Source organism: Schistocerca gregaria, chromosome X (assembly GCF_023897955.1).
Source record: "Schistocerca gregaria isolate iqSchGreg1 chromosome X, iqSchGreg1.2, whole genome shotgun sequence".
In the NCBI taxonomy this organism is placed as follows: domain Eukaryota; kingdom Metazoa; phylum Arthropoda; class Insecta; order Orthoptera; family Acrididae; genus Schistocerca; species Schistocerca gregaria.
The window spans coordinates 411,557,520-411,577,980 of record NC_064931.1 but is presented as its reverse complement, the minus strand read 5'-3'; the positions used below and the strand labels follow the sequence as shown (position 1 = coordinate 411,577,980).

Below are 20,461 nucleotides of genomic sequence, written 5' to 3'. Positions count from 1 at the left end.
TGAGATTTTGATAAATATGAGGATATACTAGATGAACGTAAGTTTATTGCTGGCCAAATACGTAACGTGGATGCTCGATAAATGAGTAAATAACTTAATAACTGTGTATCCAGTGGATATAACATTTCATAAAATGTACACAAGTATAAAACAGGAACCCGAAACCAATTTTTCTTTAACTAGATTGAGAGAGAACACAAACCACAAATTTAGAGGCATTCTTCTGGCTCGAGGTTATGGTATAATCATGCAATCATTTGTCGCTCACACATCGCAACGTCTACAGCCATTGTACAGATCGTTCTTTAAAACACTTCTTCCTGGCTACCTTCACATTCTGGCAGCGTCATAAACCAAGCTAACATCGCAGAACTCCTGGGTATTACATACTTCAGATCAGTTTGTATGGACATGGCACTAAATGATTTTAAGGCGACAGCTTTGTGGTCATGTGATAGAAATGTTGTCAAAGAGAAGAATTTAGTAGCGATTACTGTATATATTGTTGATTAATCAGGCCAAAATCGGTTGATGAAACAGAAACAACGTGACAATCTGGAAGGTCACCTAACGTTGCAACACTACTCAATGATCAGCCTGGATCTTTTACAATGTCTCAAGAATGTGAGCCCGAAAACAATATTACAACAGTTGCTGAAATTAACAGTCAACAAATAGAGCCTTACTTCAACACTTTACCTCGAGTATAACAACAATTACCAAGAAAAACTAAACCACCGAAACCAACAATGGAAGTCCTTACTGAAAGGAAACAGAAGCCAAAGAAAAGGAAAATAAAAAGTAAAACACCACTGTACAAAACTGTAAAAAGAAAGAGGGATGAAAAATGTAACAGGAATAGAGAAATAAAGGACAGAGTAAAATGGTTATGTTACTTCAAAAACAAGATCGACAAGAAAAATGGTTCATGGAAAAGTTGGTTATTTGACCTATACCCTGGTGTAAGCAAAATTAAGAAATATTTCTGTGTATTCTGTGCTCAAACTAACTGATTTTCGATATGTCAGCTTAAGCAGTTTGATTTGTTAAGAATTTCAATATTGTTTCTTATGTATAATTTAATTACGTATAACTGTGGAAGTCATATTACGTTTATAGTTTGTAACTTGCATTTGTGACGCTCTGTCACATTATTCCATGGATTTATTATATCATCCCTGACGTCTTATCCTAAGAAGGACTTTGACTATTTTGAAAAAGGTTGACAACTCATTTTGAGAAAAGATATTTGTATTTTCGTGGAAGCTATTAGATAGCTTACAAAATAAAGATCCAGTGTACGCGACAAAATTGAATTTTATAATTTACCATACCAAATAAATCAATTCTTAGTTAATGGGTAGGACTTGAGAAACCTTACCCTAGTTGGTGCGAGAGCATTATGGAGATTATCAACGAACTCCAGTTGCAGGCGCTACAAGATAGGCGTCATGTATCACGGAAAGATTTGCTGTTGAAATTTCGAGAGCATAAGTTCCGAAAGGCGTCAAGCTACCTATAATTTTCTGCTACATATGCATCGTGAAATGACAATGATGAAAAAAAAGCATAGAAATTTAAGTTCATAGGAAGATCTCTGAACGATCATCAGTGTCACGTGTCATTCGTGAATTCAACAGGGAAGGGGAAAAAGGTGATGATATCAGAATCATCTTCTGCCCCCGTAGTAAGGTGGCTCAAGGAGTGTAGATGCAGATTTGTAACGCAAAAAGACTGGTTTCCGAGATAAATACAATGGAGTTCCATTTATTCATTATTTGAGTTTTAATTATCGAGCAAACAAGTTTACAAGTGCTCACTTCTGAGATCTCTTGTTGAAAACATGCTGGTCTTAAGAGCAAAGTTGTACCTGTTCTCAGACTAGACAATGCATTCGAACTTGACAGCAGGAGTGAAAAATGCAAATAAAACGCTGTAAATGAAAATCATACTCTCAACTCTCTAACGAATCTCACTTTTTTTATAGAGTGTAAAATTCAGAAATAAAATATCGTAGAAATCAGTAGTACCGCCAAGCATTGATTAAAGCGTTGTCCCATGAAATACCTCAGAAGAAAGAAAAAAGGATGGTTTGGGATTAAAGTTTCACGGACAGCGAGGTCATTCGAGTTGGTGTACAACCTCAGACACGACAAGGATAAGGAAATTGGTCATTTCCTCTGCGATCTGTAACTAATTTGGGGAAATCGCGGAAACCAACATCGGTATAGGTAAGTGGAAATTGAAGTACGTACAGAGAGAAAGAGAGAGAGAGAGAGAGAGAGATACAAATAACAAACGACAAACGTTGTTAAATTAACATGTTTTTTGCATCATAACGTCTATCGTGAATATGTTGAATGAAACACGGAACTTCCTTGCCAGGATTCATTCATCATAGCGGAGAATAAGCAAAGAGTTCAGTAGGTGACGTAGGCTACTGGTATTCAAAAAAGAATAGACAGCCAGGTTGGGAATAAATGAAGGATCATACCGAATGACGCATGAAGTGAAATATGGAAGACTGTTTTCGAATAAGTTAGAACAGTAAGAGGGACTATAAAAAATAAAGTAACCAGTAAATAAATAGTAATTTTCGATTTACGACTCGCTTTTGAGGCGTAGTTCCAACATCAGAGGGGGGGGGGGGGGGGGGGGGGGGTAGTACCGTTCTTTAGCACAAGTGCAGTTATTCCAAGAAAAATTAACCAAGTCGACAAGTAAAGAATATTTTGTCCGTCTGATTGCAGAGGGCTTTTTTTGGATTCTCTAATAGCAATGTGGTGTTTGTGATATATATTTGAAGCAATCACGGAAACAGTCTACCAAACATGTCTATGTGTAAAGTCAGAGAGAGTTTCTTCCAATGAATGGGTAGAAAATCGCATCAGTCTGCCAGTGTAGAAGGCTACAGACCATTCGTCGTGTACGTATTGCCTAACGGCCCGAGAACACGCCGGGGGCGAAGTGCAGCCTAGGGCAGCCTGTCCGCCGGCAATTTACGCGCTGCCACAATTAAGAATGGGATTGCGGTTTGCCCCCGACCCTTCACACGAAGCACGGACGCTGCGTCGTTATGATCCGTGAGAGCGATACTGTGAAAGTGAGCCTGCGACATGTGAGGGTCGGCGGGACGAGCGAAAAATAACATCGCAACATAAATACTTGAGCTTTCTTCAAGGCGCGTGGGAACGGAGCCCGAGAGAAAGTGCCCGGCTAACGTGCAGATGTAGAGCACTTCAGGGCTGTCCACGGAACACTACTTGCGCCTTAAATGGATACATACACCGCTCAGCTGTTGACAGCCCCTGAAAGACCACAGATCCGAATATGATAGCTTCTTTTGTGACAAGAACTACAGTGTGTTATTAATGACTAGAAAATCGATCATCGCCGGTGTATTAAAAGCAATAAGTAATGAAAACACAAAATGATATGGACTTTCATATCGAATATTCTTTTGCGAAAACCCCTGAACCGTAACTGACTTCTGTTGCCTTACGTATCAGACCACGTAATTCACATGTAGGTTACTCTTAGAATTGTGTAATGTGGTCTGATGTAGATCTCAATAACAGAATAAAAAGCTTTGATACGGCAGACCAATGTTCCGCAGCTGCTGTAGATTTACATTGCAATTTATTTATTTTGCAGCAGCTGGTGTTTCTTCAGCATGGTTGACGGCCTTCTCACAAATTTTTCAACCTCCACTGCTTGCGATGGGCGACGAAAACGTGTTTATTATCTCGTAACCCACACTGTGTCGCTGTATTATTTACGAGCAGTAAAGAAATCCAGCGGTCTCAGAATTACCCAAACATCATTCGGTACTATAAAAACTGATAGATACTATATACCTACTATTATTTTAATTTCGAGAGCCATTCTTAAATACCGAGTATGAATTTCACAAAAAATTCCAATTTCTTCGTCAAATGGAATTCCCTTTTCCGGTATTCTTTCCACAAAAAACACAACTGCCGGTTTAGGCTTTAACATGAACCATTTAATCTGCATTTCAAGTGGGTAAGTGTCAAGCTAAAAGTACTGGAGTTCGGTGTTCAGTCCTCAGTTGGTCACTGGATTCTTTTGTCACTTATCGCATATTTCACGTCTGGCAATGATATGTGTATCTGGAAAAACCGAAGCAGCACCACGGTTCGAATTATGCGTTAATGTAGATCCTCCTACAGCTGACTGGGCTAAATCGCCAACGTCAAACCAGCCTACGTGCTGAAGACCGCTTTTCCGTGCTTTCTGAAGCTAGTATAAATATAACGTGCAAGGATTATAGTAACAAACACTGAACCACTACTTAAGAAATGTCTTTAGACTCTCATTTTCTTCGGGCTTACTTCGTGATTTAAATAATGAACCTGTCAAAATGACGTTAACACACGATAGTCTAACTGTACAGAGGATACTAATGTGCACTGTCCGGATGGCGCAGTGGCCAGCTCATCTGCGAAGCAAGCAGGAGACCCGTATTCGAATCCAGAACCGGCACAATTTTCCAACTTCCCCAGCAATTGAAATCGGTACCCACTCCCAGCCAACGTCCGTAATTCCTTTGTATCTTAATTCATATTGGCTGCTGTGTTAAAATGGTGTCTGCTCTTTTGGACATAGCGGAAAAGGCAGAAACTACATACTGATGGTGATTTTTTTAATGGAAATGATATAGATACGAAATATCTCACACTATACAAGTTGTGCTAGATACTTGGGATCAAATGCAGCAATCGGACTTGCTAATTACAGCATATCTAATACCTTTCAAATTAACAGCACTTTAAAACAAGTATCTTATTCTGGTGTTATTAAGATAAGTATTTATGCGTTCCTAGTTGCTTTATGATCTCCTGCATCACAAGAATAGTTAATACTTGCTGGAGACTCACAAGGGCGACTGACGACTGATGAAGCATCTTCCGTACATTGCTCACTTGGAAATGAACTTTCATTGTACACACATCAAAAAAAGTTTTGCATCACCTCGGTTCCGAAAGTTCTGAATCCTATACAAAAAATTAGAGTAGAGATCAACATAAACATCATTTCCGCACTTTTTATTGCCCAGGAAAACCACACTTTAGATGCTGTAGCACCATACAGAGAGACCTTCAGAGGTCGTTGTCCTCATCGCTGTACACACCGGTACCTCTAATACCCAGTAGCGCGTCCTCTTGCATTGATGCATGCCTGCATTCGTCGTGGCATACTATGGCATACAAGTTTATCAAGGCACTGTTGGTCCATATTGTCCCACTCCTCAACGGCGATTCGGCGCAGACCCGTCAGAGTGTTTGTTGGATCACGTGGTCCATTAACAGCCCTTTTCAATCTATCCCAGGCATGTTTCATAGGGCATAGGGTTCATGTCTGGAGAACATACTGGCAACTTTAGTCGAGCGTTGTCGTTATCCTGAAGGAAGTCATTCTCAAGATAGCACGAAGGGGGCGCGAATTTTTGCCCATGAATACGAATGCCTCTCTAATATGCTGCCGATGTGGTTACACTATCGGTCGGAGGGTGGCATTCGCGTATCGAACAGCCGTTGCGGCTCCTTCGATGACCACCAGCGGCTTACGTCTTCGTCTCCATATAATGCCACCCCAAAACAGCAGGGAACCTCCACTTTGGTGCACTCGCTGAACAGTGTGTCTAAGTGTCTAAGGCGTTCAACCTGACCGGGTTGACTCCAAACACGTCTTCAACAATTGCCTGTTTGAAGGCATATGCGACACTCATTAGTGAAGAGAACATGATGCCAATCCTGAGCGGCCCATTCGGCATGTTTTTGGGCCCGTCTGTACAGCGCTGCATGGTGTCGTAGTTGCAAAGATGGACTTCGCCATGGACGTCGGGAGTGAAGTTGCGCAACATGCAGCCTATTGCGCAAAGTCAAGCGACGTCCTGTGGGTGCACGAAAAGCATTATTCAACATGGTGGCGTTACTGTCAGGGTTCCTCTGAGCCATAATCCGTAGGTAGCGGTCACCAACTACAGTAGTAGCTATTGGGCGGCCTGAGCGAGTCATGTCATCGACAGTTCCTCTCTCTCTGCATCTCCTCCATGTCAATCAACATCGCTTTTGTTCACTCCGAGATGCCTGAACGCTTTCCTTGTTGAGAGCCCTTCTTGGCACAAAGTAACAATGCGGACGCGATCGAACCGCGGTATTTACCGCCTAGGTTTGGTTGACCTACAGACAACACGAGCCGTGTACCTCCTTCCTGGTGGAATGACTGGAACTGATCGGCTGTCAGACCACCTCCGTCTAATAGGTGCTGCTCATGTATGGTTGTTTACATCATTGGGCGGGTTTAGTGACGTCACTGAACAGTTAAAGGGACTGTGTCTGTGATACAATATCCACAGTGAACGTCTATCTTCAGAAGTTCTGGGGAACCGGGGTGATGCAAAACTTCTTTTGAGGCGTGTATATGAGCACAGTAGGTGTCTTGGAAACATGGATTCAATATGTAAATGAGTTCGTTAAGGAAGAATAAATCACACTGGTGACGTCAACGCTTTATTTCACACTAATCACATGCTGGAAACATAAGCCTTGGTGACAGATCTCCTCTCGAATTTTTATTTACATAAATGATTCGAAAAAATAGAATCGAACTTGAAAATTTTACGTGGTTTAAAAATCAAGTGTGCAGTCACTCTTAGATCATCCCGCTGCTTCCGTGAGGCTGAGTAGTGGGAACTTAATATGTGAATTATTTTGTTATGGAGCATAAACGCTTTCTTCATTCCACCCAGTTGTGTTTGATGTTCACGTTATTTGAAATCTATTTCAAAGCCTTTTACGGCTTGGGTACAATTATCGAAATGATAGAGACATACAGGTACACCCTGTTTCTGTCCTTTATCATCCTCCAGTGTGCTAAATATAAGACTGTTACTCAGTCTATTACAGTTTTCTATATTCCAAACTCGAGGGTGCCATTGTACATAAACACGATATACTTGCTGGTGTATACAACTTCGGTAATTATTTCTAAGTGTCCCTAGATGAAGACATGAAAGGCTGCCATATCGAATGAGCTAAATTAAACAAAAAACTCAGATGAGTGGAAAATTAGCATTAAAAAAGCCTTTGTGCTTCTTAACGGATCATTGCAAATAAAATACCAACGATCGAGTGGACATGAGGTAGCTATTTCAACAGGTTGAAATATTGCGCTAATAAATCTGATAGCGTTCGATAGATATCTACGGAGATGTATAAACACAATAAGGAGATAAATGAAGAACATCTCCTTTTCTCTTTACAGCTTTAATATTTAAAATATTGCATTAAGGGTGGCCAGCAAGAGCTTAAGATCGAGTGAACTAGACATACAATATTGCTGTTCCTGTTAAAGAGCATAAAACGCCATTTTACTAAATGCTAGAGTGAAACATACAAACAAACAACAAGTCTGTTAGCGTGGCCATCCTCCGCAACAAGCATAGAAAAACTTGTTTTATAAATAAAAGCACCTTTTCCTACTGCCACTTAATTTATTTAACACAGAGCAAATAGTAAATAATTACTTTTTTTGAATAAAAAACCGCGACGTGAATTGTTTAATATTCTAAAAATAGCAAAACTGTGTGTTATAGATCCCACTGATGATGCCTTAGAACAAGGAAAAGGCAGTAGGAAAAGGCGGTTTTATTTACAAAACAAGTATAACAACAAATACTCGAATACAAAAGAAAGCAAGAGGTACGCGTTTCTTGTTTGGGTGACACCATGGATTATTCAGCCACTTTGTTCAGAAGGATCTCTTTTTCTTATAGCGTACTCAAGTCATTCACTAGGTGGCACACTCGCCGGCGCGCTCGCGAGCGCTTTCCTGTGTGTGTGTGTGTGTGTGTGTGTGTGTATGTGTGTGTGTGTGTGTGTGTGTGTGTGTATGTGTGTGTGTGTGTGTGTGTGTGTGTGTGTGTGTTCATTGTAGATGAGGTGTACGCCGAGAGTGCAAAGATTGTATTGTGTGTTGAGGACGGAAGTAAAACGTGAAACTGTAGGCTGCTCCTATCGAGTGGCAGCAAGGCGGCTACAAATTCTGATCTCCATTCGATGAAGAAACACAGTCAACAGTATCACTTACTCTTATTGCCAGCCGGACCGAGTGGCCGAGCGGTTCTAGGCGCTACGGTCTGGAACCGCGCGACCGCTACGGTCGCAGGTTCGTATCCTGCCTCGGGCATGGATGTGTGTGATGTCCTTAGGTTAGTTAGGTTTAAGTAGTTCTAAGTTTTAGGGGACTGATGACCACAGATGTTAAGTCCCATAGTGCTCAGAGACATTTGAACCATTTTTCTTATTGCAATGATATTTGGAATTTGATCCACAGCATTGGCGCACGTTCTGTCCATGGAGGACTTATGTGACAAACTCTCCTGTCCTAGTCTCCCAAATCCCATCGATGAAAATTTCTTACACCATCGGAATTCGAAACAACTACAGCTCGAATAAAATAATTCGGTTACGAACAGTTTGGGGCCGCGCTGCCGGCGAGCAACCAACCACGACTGACAAGGCTCTGAAGGTGCCTACGAAACAGGCAACACACCGAACACTAATTATTCGAGAAAAAACTTCGAGTGACTGGCGGCTAGTCCATACAGCACGACTCACTGAAACTTCAATCAAAAAGTTATTCTAATAGAAAAGTACCACTGCGTCCAGCAGCAACACACTAACGGACGTTAGTTATATGGGCCATGGTGTCAGAATGTGGATATAAGACACGAGTGCGCCTACATGGACAGCGTATTTTGGAAGTGCCTGAGGAGCTATACGCTAGCACGTCGTTTCTTTTATTGTATTGTATTCTTTCTCCATGGAGTGCACAAATAAGGACTATAATGTTTTATAACCAGCATTCAGCTCGTAATTTATCTTGACTAAATTAGTATCTCCTTCCATTCCTTGTGAAGTACCACAGTGCTGATCACTGCCTCACCGCCAACGAAACACTTCGCTCGTGGAGACATACAAATACGTTTTACATCCAGCCACATTGACCATTCACACACACTACCGTACTGCAGCATGGATAGGATGGTAATTGTACTGCTGAAGGAGCATGTGTGCGTCGTCACCGGAAATTAATGTTCACATTGTGAATTTCGCTAGCCAAGATAGAGGCAACAAATGAAAATTCAGCAGAACTGATAGAATGAAATAGTTTTATCCGTGTTCAACTACCAGTTTCTTACATCCAGATTTCGTTAATTTTAAAAACCCAATGCTCATTTTACCGGAGCAGTGTGATACAAAACTTAAAATTATTAATTGCCTTTTTTATAGTTGGGTCGAAAGCTGGATTAAATATCTTGAAAAAAGACATTTTCCATCTTTACGAGGCTTTTATTTCAACCAACATATTATTTCATTGACGATTAGCTAACTTCAGAGTGTTGTGCATTGTCGAACAACATAGCACAAAAATTACATTATACTTCTGTTTCTCGGTATGTCCACACGGCAGTATGGAAAGATCGACATTATGACGTCCCACATTCAGGAGGAGCTGTGTGATATCGTTGCAGTTCTCTTCCTTATTGATATATATCATGATACGTGTGATTGTATGACATTACGCCAGTCGACGGGAACATGGGACCTTGTTGTACATTGATAATTCCACACTGGTATATGGATCAAGACTGTGCTGACATGCGGATATTCCGTGGGAATCTCGAAGAGAGCGAAATTAGCTAATCTACAATGAAATAAAAGGTTTTTTCAAATAAAAAAATAGCTACACTGACGAAAATGATATCTTTCAAGAAGTTCCTTAAATTATCACCATCTGAAGACACACTTCCAACCAATATTATGTCACAAAAGATAATTTAGTTTAAGTAATACTACAATAAATATTTCTAAATGCATTTCTATATTGTTTACAGGCTTAAAAAGTGTCGTTGTAGCTATTACGTGACGCATGCCGCCAAAGTTGAGCACCCTGCAGATGTTTACGGGTGATAAAAACTTGAGTTTAAGTAGCAGTCTCGCTTTAAATAAGGAGTGGGCTGACACTGAAATACGACATATGATTCAAGACGAGGTATCAAATGTTTAATACTTTCGCAAAAGTGTTTTGAAGAATTGGCATGTTTAATGCTTATGAGACGTTGTTCCAGCCGACCGCAGTGTCAGCGTAAAATTACAGTGGTTGTCAAGTGACCGGTAAACTAACAGGACGCTTTTGATTTGCTTCGTCTGACAAGAACGGCACGCAGGTACAGTCAGCACACAAACATAGGCCTCTTTTTCCGGAGCTCTTCTCGTCCCACTAGAGAGATTTCACTTCTAACTGTAAAACTGTCACCCTTGACGGAATCGATTTTAACTGTACGTCATCTTAAGCAAGTACTCTGCTTCTATCGTCTCACTGTAGAATTTTATTCAGTTTACAAACAGAACTTCTAAACGCAGACTTTAAAAGGTGTGTAGCTTCGAAACAATGTTGCTGTGTATATGAATATTTGGCCATCCCTGAGTCTTCACGAGTGACCGCCCATCGCATTAATTTTCTGTTCATGTCCCGGCCTACTTACTAATAAGCTCCCGAAATTAGTCGCTTAATAGAATGAATATCTTTACAGCACCTTAAGCTAAAATACGAACTAATTTCCGTATAATGTTCCTACTTTATATAATTTGGTGAGAGTTGCTCATTTTATACATCGTTAAAACACGTAACTATTGTTGCCTAATGTCCCTAAAATTTTAATTAAGATTAACCAATCTTTTATGCCATTTTAATATGCAAATGTGGGTTTCGTTACACCCGAAGTACGAAGCAATTTTGATCTTAATGTTTCCTCTTTTTTCTCTTTTCCTCTTCGCTAACTTTTATACGATCACTACAGATGAGTGCACCTGCCGTGGAAATAAAACAGTAAACAGGTGATGAAAATGTCGGAACCAGCACTTGGAGTACGAGTTTTTTCCTCTTTCATTCTATGGCATTATGGCTCTCCGTTATGCATAAACTACCTAAGAACTGCCGGTATTGGGTATCTCACCTTATACAATAAGTGTACGTGGTATCTGAGGACATATTCTGCGAAGACGGTTATGAGAATTTAAGGTGTTGTCTGTTAAAAGACTGTAATTAGCCTACAAATGAAATCAGAAAGCACCAAACGTCTCTCTCTCTCTCTCTCTTCACACCTCTTCACGCTCTTATCCAAAAAAGAAATCCTTAGCGTGCTAAAAGCATCTGAAATTCTAAGAAAGAAATCATTAGAATAATTAGGGCGTAAAATTCACTTGCGAGTAATTCCATATTAATCGTAACTAGCCAGATTTTACGTTTTAGAATCATTTCTTAGAAGTATAATTAACAAAGAAAAAAATCATATATAAATGTAACGTAAAAAACTATTATTTGTATTTAGACATGGTAGCCAAAAACTCAGTAACAACATTATCACAACAATAAAGAATATTTTCTTCTTTTATCGTTTCATTTATCATTGAGTACAAATTTTATTTAGGATTACTTTACGCATATTTTATGACACAGAAGAACTGTTGCTTAAATGACATCATTTTTGAAGAAGGTTCTAGAATATAAGAGTATTGAACTTGTTCGTTCCCTAATAGCGAACATTTTTTAAATACCATTCATTTCATAATAGGCATGAACTCATTATCATACTTCATGTCTAATTTTTTACGCGACCAAGACTGAGGAGGAGAAAGTATTAGGTAAGCACCAACGATTCGTGACATGGTGAAAGGAAATTCTTATGCTGTGTTCTAGTTTTGACCTGCTGACACCTAGTGCCTCAGTCGTTTGTAAATACCTTCATTCTAGTGGAGACACGTGGGACAGCCAATAATAACTATGGTTCTTGTTAGTACTGCCAAGTACATCGCTACTGTTAGTATTGGCAAGTACAGCACCATATTTTCTACGGAGTTCTATACCAAATGTACTTTAATAACGCGGACTCGTACTGCCTAGCGGAAACTTGTTTCCACATATGAATTGCGTTTGGGGGTTACGACTGAATTTATAATATACTTGAATATGCACTATCTGACCAAAAGAATCCGGACGCCTATTTGTGGACATTAATATGGGGTTGATCCACCCTTCGCCTTTATGGCGGCTGTAACTCTGCTGGGAACACTTCCAGTGAGCTTTCTGAATGTCTGCGGAGGATAGGCAGCTCGTTCTTCTCCAATACCCGAAACCAGAGAAGGTACTGATGTCTGACGCAGGATTCTGGAGCGAAGTCGACGTTCTGTCTCATGGCAAAGATTTTCCATTGTGTTTAGGTCGGCATTCTGGACAGGCCAGTCCATTTTAGGTATCCTTTTGTCCACAAAACATTGCGTCACAAATGATGCTTCGTGACAAGGTGTACTGTCATTCTGATACAAACAATCGTCGGCTTTGAACTGTTCCTCTACCGTAGACAATACATAATGCTGTGTAATGGGTTCGTATCCTCCCTCATTTAACGTTTTCGAAAGCGCAGCAAGGGGACCATACTCCAACCACGAGAAACTCTCATACAGTAACACCACCTGTTCCTTACTTAACTACCAGCACTACACATGACGGTGGGTAACTTTCACCAGGCGTTCGCCAAATCGTGATTCATCACTCAAAATCACTCGATTCCAGTCATCCACTATCCAGTGGCGTCGCTCTTTGCAGCACCTCAAGCGCCGTTTAACGCTGACTACAGAAACGTACTGCGCGACCATTGTACGCGTTCTTTTTAAATACCTACGCACCGTTTATTGCCCTAGCTGGACTGCTCGTAGCGCTTTGGAACTTACTAGTGACTCCTTCCGCAGGTTTCATGCGATTTTTTTTACAACCACATTTCTCACTGTTCGACGGTGCCTGTCAGTCGGTACACGAGGTCCGCCTGCTCCTAATTTAACTGCAGTTGTTCCTCCGCGCTTCACAGTCTACTTTGGCTGCTTTAGAAGAACTGACATGTCTCTGACTACTGTGTTACACAGGTGATATCCAATTAGCAGCCCACGTCAGAAGTCACTGTGTTCTCCTGACGGACCCATCTACAGTTACTCCGTCTCTACTTCCAACAAAATACTTCTCGTCTCCTTTATATACTAGTGAGTTCGTCTCTCGTGACATCTACTGCTCGTTGTGTATAATAGAGACGTATCCGGATACTTTTAAGCGATACTCTGTTGTGTGTTCCTCACACTTTCTATAAACATGACGAATATCTACAAACAAAAAAGAGGGATTTTAGTATTGGAATATATAAGGTCAGAGGTAAATAGTACGTCTAATTGTTAGCGCACTAGTTGTTGAATCACGTTGGGGATTAGCTCCGCGCCCGGGTTCCCGGGTTCGATTCCCGGCGGGGTCAGGGATTTTCTCTGCCTCGTGATGACTGGGTGTTGTATGATGTCCTTAGGTTAAGTAGGTTTAAGTAGTTCTAGGTTCTAGTGGACTGATGACCATAGATGTTAAGTCCCATAGTGCTCAGAGCCATTTGAACCATTTGTTTGATTAGCTCCGTGATCTCTTTTCCCCTTTACTTCCAAATGGTCACGACGAAAATTCATTTTACCATTGGCATTCATTGGACTACTACCACTAAAACATAGTCCTTATATCTACGAGAAGTAGGTTTCGAATCACCATCCTTCATTCTAACTCAGGTTTCCCGTGCTTATCCTCAATCACTTAAGGCAAATTCTAGAATAGTTCATTAAACAGAATACGTCCATTTCCTTCCATCATCCTGCCCAGTTTAGTTAGGTAATTTCAGACCAAGTTTCATCGTGGTTTTCCAAAGATCTTCTATAAACGGACAGGGATGCATATATTTAAAAATATGGCTGTTATTAATGTTGATACCGCGCGGGGTAGTCGCGCGGTCTTGGGCGCTTTGCCATGGTTGGCCCCCCCCCCCCCCTTCCCCCGACCGTCGGAGGTTCGAGTCCTCCCTCGGGCATGGATGTGTGTGTTGTCCTTATCGTAAGTTAGATTAAGCAATGTGCAAGCCTAGGGACCGATGACTTCAGCAATATGGGCCCATAGGCACTTACCACAAATTTTCAAAATAATATCGATAAATGATTTTCATTGAGGCGGACCAACATATTAGTTGGTAGAGGTTAATGAACTGTTGTAATAATTCCGTTTGCTGGTTTCCATACAATATATCCGTGAAGAAAATATGATTTACATTCACTGTAATGACACCGTGAAGAAAGGATTACTTGGAACATTTATGTGGTGATTGTAACTTTGGAATTATCTGTGATTACATCCCGTGCTTATTGCACAATTTATTAATTTTTATTCACTTTACTGTGTAGAACGAAGGTCGTTTCTTTTGGTCCGACATATTTTCCTGTATTTCTTTTCAGCGCACGATATTTGTTTTCCCATGATATCGTCTTATTCTTCCATACAGAGTGGCCCAAGACACGGTGATGTCAGTTAAATATGTTTGAGCGGACCCATACCAGTTGATGTCTTCGTTAAGCCGTTAAATATTTCATTATTTTTAATTTATTGTCCCTCAAAACACTTAAATTTTATGATAATTATCTCCTCAAGATGTTTTTTCAACGGTTCATTCGTTATAGACATTACCAATTTTTTTGTTGACTGATAAGTCTTGGTGACAGCGTAACTTGAAGAAACCGTTGTGACATGGCTGTGTAGCGAACTATGCAAATGTTGACGGAAGGAGCTGAACCAGTAGTTGAAGATCAAAAGTCTCGATTGAAGTCACTTCCCTTAGAACGGTGTCACCTTTGTAAAATGTCTTTCGAAAAAAGTGTTCCGTGTCGCCGAAGACATGGACCGTATGTTCGGCCGTGTACTCGTACGGCAGTCGTCACACTGTAATGTATAGCCGGCTGTTACCCGCTAAGTACTCCAGACGATACAGGGAACGCTGCAGACGGCGGTATGATGGACGCCAGGGGAAAAGTACACGGAACAGAGGAGGCGGCGTCATCCGTGAGGTGTTGTGCTGGTGAGTAATGATTCAGCCGCGCCAAACACACCGCGCCGCACAATCAAACTCGCCGCCTCGCAGACTTATGGGCTGAGAAAGGCGACTGCACAACTCCTCACTACAACTCAGCAGAAAACTACGCTCTTTTCGTGGGTTTAGTACATAAAACAAAGGTGCGGTGCTTAGAACTCGTGAGAACTAGGCTGTTCTGCAAGCTCACACCGTTATTGCCGCTCTGGTTTGATTGCACGTGTGATAAAGCAGAACCGTACGATTGCGGTAAGCGAACGAGAAGCCGCAGCGGTGAGACGGTGGAAACACCATACGATGGCCGTGGTTCAGCTCTCGTTGCCGCGAAATTCTAGATTTCCTGCTTTCGATTTGCTATTAAAAAAAAGGACTGTTAACCGATTTTGTACAGACCGTGCACCAGCTCTATGTGGGCAAGACGGAGAATGAAATTACCCGAATATCTCAAAGTTATCTACAATATCTATGTGAAATGTAACCAAGATCGGAAGACAAATCAAGAGCCTCGCTCTTCCCTTAATGCGAGTGCAATATCAGTATTATGAGAGATTGGCATGAACATTTTTCCTTGGTCAGTCCCCGATCAACGTCAAATCTGAATAAGTTGACTGCATCTGAGGACCACTCCTGTTCTGTCACAACTGACAGTTCTGCCGTTGTCCACTTAAGAGGACTAGCATTAACTTCTTAATAAAAGCTGTACCTGAAACGTACCTTCTCTACGTGTGGAAATTAATTAAATGAGAATGGTACTCTACAGATGCACGGTAAAATATTTTTACTGACGCAAGGGAGCTGAGGTAGCAGGGTGCATTTTTCATGCCTGATGTAAGAAGAAAGCTCGTGGCAGGCTAAATAATGTCCTTACGAATGATAAGCACGGATTCCACATGTTATTATCAGCTTACGAGGGCACCGTAAAAGAAAGAAAAGGGAAAAAAACAGTAATATACTGGGTAACAAGGATATTGGTTAAAGAAGCTGCTTTGTAGATTCTTTGAATTAATATTTTTAATTTATAAATTTGTCTACATTTTATTCACTGTTTTGTTTTAATTTCTCTGTTACTGTTATGGCTGTAATCTCAAGGGTAAGTTTTTGTTAAAAAGTTTTATAACATAGCTTTTAACTGTGTCCCAGCATGTTATCGATTTTGACGAAGATACGCAGTGGTAGTTCGATGACTACCTTTGAAGCAGAAAACCGGCTAACCAGACAATAAATACAGTATATCAGCGACTGTTTGTGTTTTTAATTTATGGGATATTTAATCACTAACCAAGCTGCAACGGGAGAATCCGTAAACAGACAAGGTATTGCAAACAACAAAGTAAGTTATCGGAAACAATGAACAAAATCTACAGCGACGAAAGAGCGGTACGTAATTTCTCTCTACAAATTTTAAGTCGCTCTCTGGAAGGCTCCTGCCTTTGACATTTACCTTGATCTTACCGACTACTAGTACACGGTGGAATTCAAATAAACCCAAAAGAATGTAGATTTCCAACCAGATTACGTAAAATTCAACTTTTTCTACACACTTATTCTGGATCAGAGTTAGTTTTAACTGGTTTGCTACAAACACATGGACCCGTTCAGAAATTTTGACAGATTTCGGTTTCCTAATCTTTCAAGATGTTTTGAGCTTCTTAGCAGCGTTACAGCGGCAGAGATTGTTAGAAGGCTATTCTCATATCATTACACGAAAAAATTATAGTTGTAACAACACTTCTCAGGCTATTTTCGGGGAAACTTGATAGTCACAGACAGGTAACGAAGAAACTACTGCTGTGTCGTACGAAATGCTCACCCTACTGAAAACTGCAATTTACAGACGATTTCATTGTTTGTCGAATGATGTGTATTCATGATTAGAAGGCTTTTCAAGTAGTCATAAGGATATCACGAGAACTCTTGCTTTCCTTATATGAAGCAGTAGAACCAAACCCGATTTGCGAATACCCATCTTTCACAGCACAATACCCTGCCTGCCCAGTGACGATCCAGAATGATGGAGCGAAATTGTAATTGTTCGCGTTCAAATATCTGGAATGAGTAGTAACACGTAACTGAGCTATAGATGTAGATGTTACCTGTTAGAGAACCACATCTTGGAATCAGTGACGCATATTCACTGGGTCTTGTGTGACAGAAAAACGCCTGTTCGGATCAAATACATACTATACAAAACAGTCATTGGACCACCAACAGTCTACGGTAATGGCGTATGGGTTGCGAAGAAGCAGCATAAACTGAATCCAACAAAGATACACACTTTATGATGTTCATGTGGAACCATACTTACTGACATGGACACTAATAAACATATGAAACGTAACTTAAAAAATAGCACCCATCACGGATAAGATTACAGAAATCAGGCCGACGTGTTACGACCACGTCTTACGTAAATCATACGACGACGTCGAGAAGCAAAGCCTTTCCGTCTTAAAGAGTACGATAGGAAGAATTAGATCTCTAGCCGACTGGCTCACAATTGTGCGAAAGGAAATGAAGAAGATGGCTGAGGTAGAAGGAGATACATATCAGTGAAGCAAATAACGCGTCAACATTACGAAAGCTTTACGAAGAGGAAAAAGATTACTACAGAAACACATCTTTCAGAACTTCAGTTTTTTCCTATCAGGTAAGCGTTTATTGGATTTAGAATGTATTAATTTGGAAAACAAAGATGAGTTGAATCTCATTAGCAAAGATTCGTTGCGAATAGATATTTTTTCCCTGTTCCTTACTTGTATGAACAACAAACAGAACTAGTAGTCTGAAAGTTTGATTTTCGTCATTGAAAAAAGGAGAACTAAAATTAATTGCACATAATCTCACACTTTTATGGAAGTGATAGCAGTAGGTGAAATATTTGTTAAAACTATTAAAACAATTATATGCTTTACAAAAGTGCTATAAGGAACGAAAACTAAATTTAGAGCTGAATTCCTCGTCAACATCAAGGTCGTTAGAGACAGACACTATTTCCGCTAAAGAGTTGTTGTCAATGGAGTGGACTAGGACCTTTCTGAATGAATCGTTCTGGAATTCATCTTACGTAATTTAGAAAACGGCGAAAACTTAAATTTCTGCTGGGAACACTTGTTTGCCTTACGCTGTTTATGGAAACACTGTGGACTGATTCAGTGCAAAGGCTGATCGTTTTATAGGGAGCTTCCTTGACTTTAGTTTGGACTCAATTAACAGCGGTGGATTTTGATGCTATATATCTGTGATTTCAAAAGGAGAGGAACGGGTCAAACATCACATATTAGGCGAGGAACGGAACATTAGTAGTCATTAAATAAAAGTTCACTAAAAGGCAGACGGCTATATCAGTCACAGAACGCCGTCTCAGTGTGCTGTCTGTGGAAACGTTGTTTTAGTTGCTTTCCATTGTGAAGTAAATAACACGCATGTCAGCTGAAAATAGTAACACGCCACTATCAATATTTCCTAAAGAATCCTTTTAAAGCTTAAGCAATTATAGCAACAAGTTTGAATACACTCTGGACGAATTTCCATTTTTTCTGAGCTTTCTCACACCTTTCCAATGTTCGCATGTTTCAATGCCTTGCTATCTTCAACGAAACTGTTGCATGTGCCTTCTTTGACTGGATGAAAGCGGCAGCAGGAGTGGAGTACGCACGGCTGGGTCGGCAGTGTTGCCTACAGGACACAGAGCGTCTGGCTGGCGCGCAGCCAACGCCATAGCTTAACGGGAACGACACGATCTCGCAGTCTGGAAACGGCCAGCTCAGCTTTCTGCCCCAGTAATCTTCACCGACATCTACATCTACACTCGTCCGTTCAAGTGCATGGCCAATGACATGTTACAAGGCTGCTGCGGTTCCTCCTTGCCGTTCCGCCTTCCCACACCCATCGGAGCATTCACATGCTTAAGTATACGGATTATACTATCGTTTGCATTGACGCCCGTATAAGGCAGTTGTATATCGACAAGAAGAAGCGTACTACTGCGTTGAGAGTTTTCCATCACGTATCATGCAAGTGAAACTTGGACGATAAATTCATTGTGACATCTTTACGATACAGTATGTTTTGGCTCTGAATGTTTCACACACAAGGGACGTTTCATCATTCCTCCTAAAATTACTCTAAAATTTCGCACTATGAATTTCGTACCTAGAACACCTTGGGATGGAGTGTAAACATCGATTTGATTCCACAAGTATTCAAGTAGATTTTCCACGTCAATACTGAATCACTGGAACCGCCCCAAACCGATTATCGATACACTAGCGTTCATACTTCGGATCAATAGGCAAATTGATTAATTTAAAAATTTTCTTGCATTTAAATATGATTTATTACCATAAAGCTTTAAATCTATTATCGTTTTTGGTCCAACTTAACGAAAATTCTTCGACGCTCCAAGTTCTTAAGATCTAGCTACCCGAACTGTGATTTTACTTAGTGACGTCTTACCCTACTTTTATTTCATTCATTCGTTATAATGGACAATGTTTGGCTGCCAGAGGTGAAATTTTCTATTGTTTTTGTCTGGAAAAGATTAAAAGAATAAACATATAAAGTCTGAAACGGAAAATTACTTCCGTTATTGTACAACTTAACGTTATGACACTAAAACACTGTATAGTTCCAACGATCTCATTTAAATAATGGTGATAAAACTCTGAAGGTAAAACTAATTAACAGGACGGAATTGCATCGGGAAAGGATAGTTTTGGAGTGGGAATACTGAGTGGTACACTCAGCAGTTGAGGGGATTGGGAAGAGGGGGTTAATGTAATGCGACAGAGTAGGCTGTAACTAGACGTAGGCAAGGCCGGAGAAAAAACAGGACAGGGGGCCCTTTGTATGGCAAAAGGCTGGAGAGACCGGGTTAGCTCGCGTAAGAAGAAGATATTTCAGGACGCGTTTCGCAGACGGCGTGGGAGTACATTTCGGAGAGGATGTAGCGTGCATATGTAAGGTTTAAGACTGATGCGTTGCTACAGAACGGTAGCAGAAGTATAAAGTGTATGGCAGGATTATATATGTATAGTATGTTCAATGCGGTATGGTCGAAAAGGAACGGAAGTTTGGTCGACTGCAATGACATTGTGATGAGGACAGTGAGCAGATGCGCAAAGCAAAGCAAAGCAGAATGTATAGCTTTCGAGGATTCAGAGAGAGAAAGAGAAATATAGGCGTCATTTGTGTAAAAGAGGGTGGGTTGAATTGAGGCTTCCTAAACGTGCAAAATAGTGGAAAGTTATTATCCACATTCTCCGTCGGCTACTGATCATGCAAGTGAAACTTGGACGATAAATTCATTGTGGCATCTTTACGATACAGTATGTTTTGGCTCTGAATGTTTCACACACAAGGGACGTTTCATCATTCCTCCTCGTTTCCTTTACTTACCAGTTACTCATTTAAGAACGGAAACCGGACACTGTGATA

General features: G+C 40.6%; 1 protein-coding gene across 1 annotated transcript in view; it reads right to left on the bottom strand.

The window, feature by feature from the left end:
* LOC126298105 (neuronal PAS domain-containing protein 4) overlaps positions 1–20,461 on the bottom strand; it is a gene marked incomplete at its 3' end in the record, with an annotated part of 1,124,810 nt that overhangs the window by 455,491 nt on the left and 648,858 nt on the right. The window lies entirely within an intron of this gene.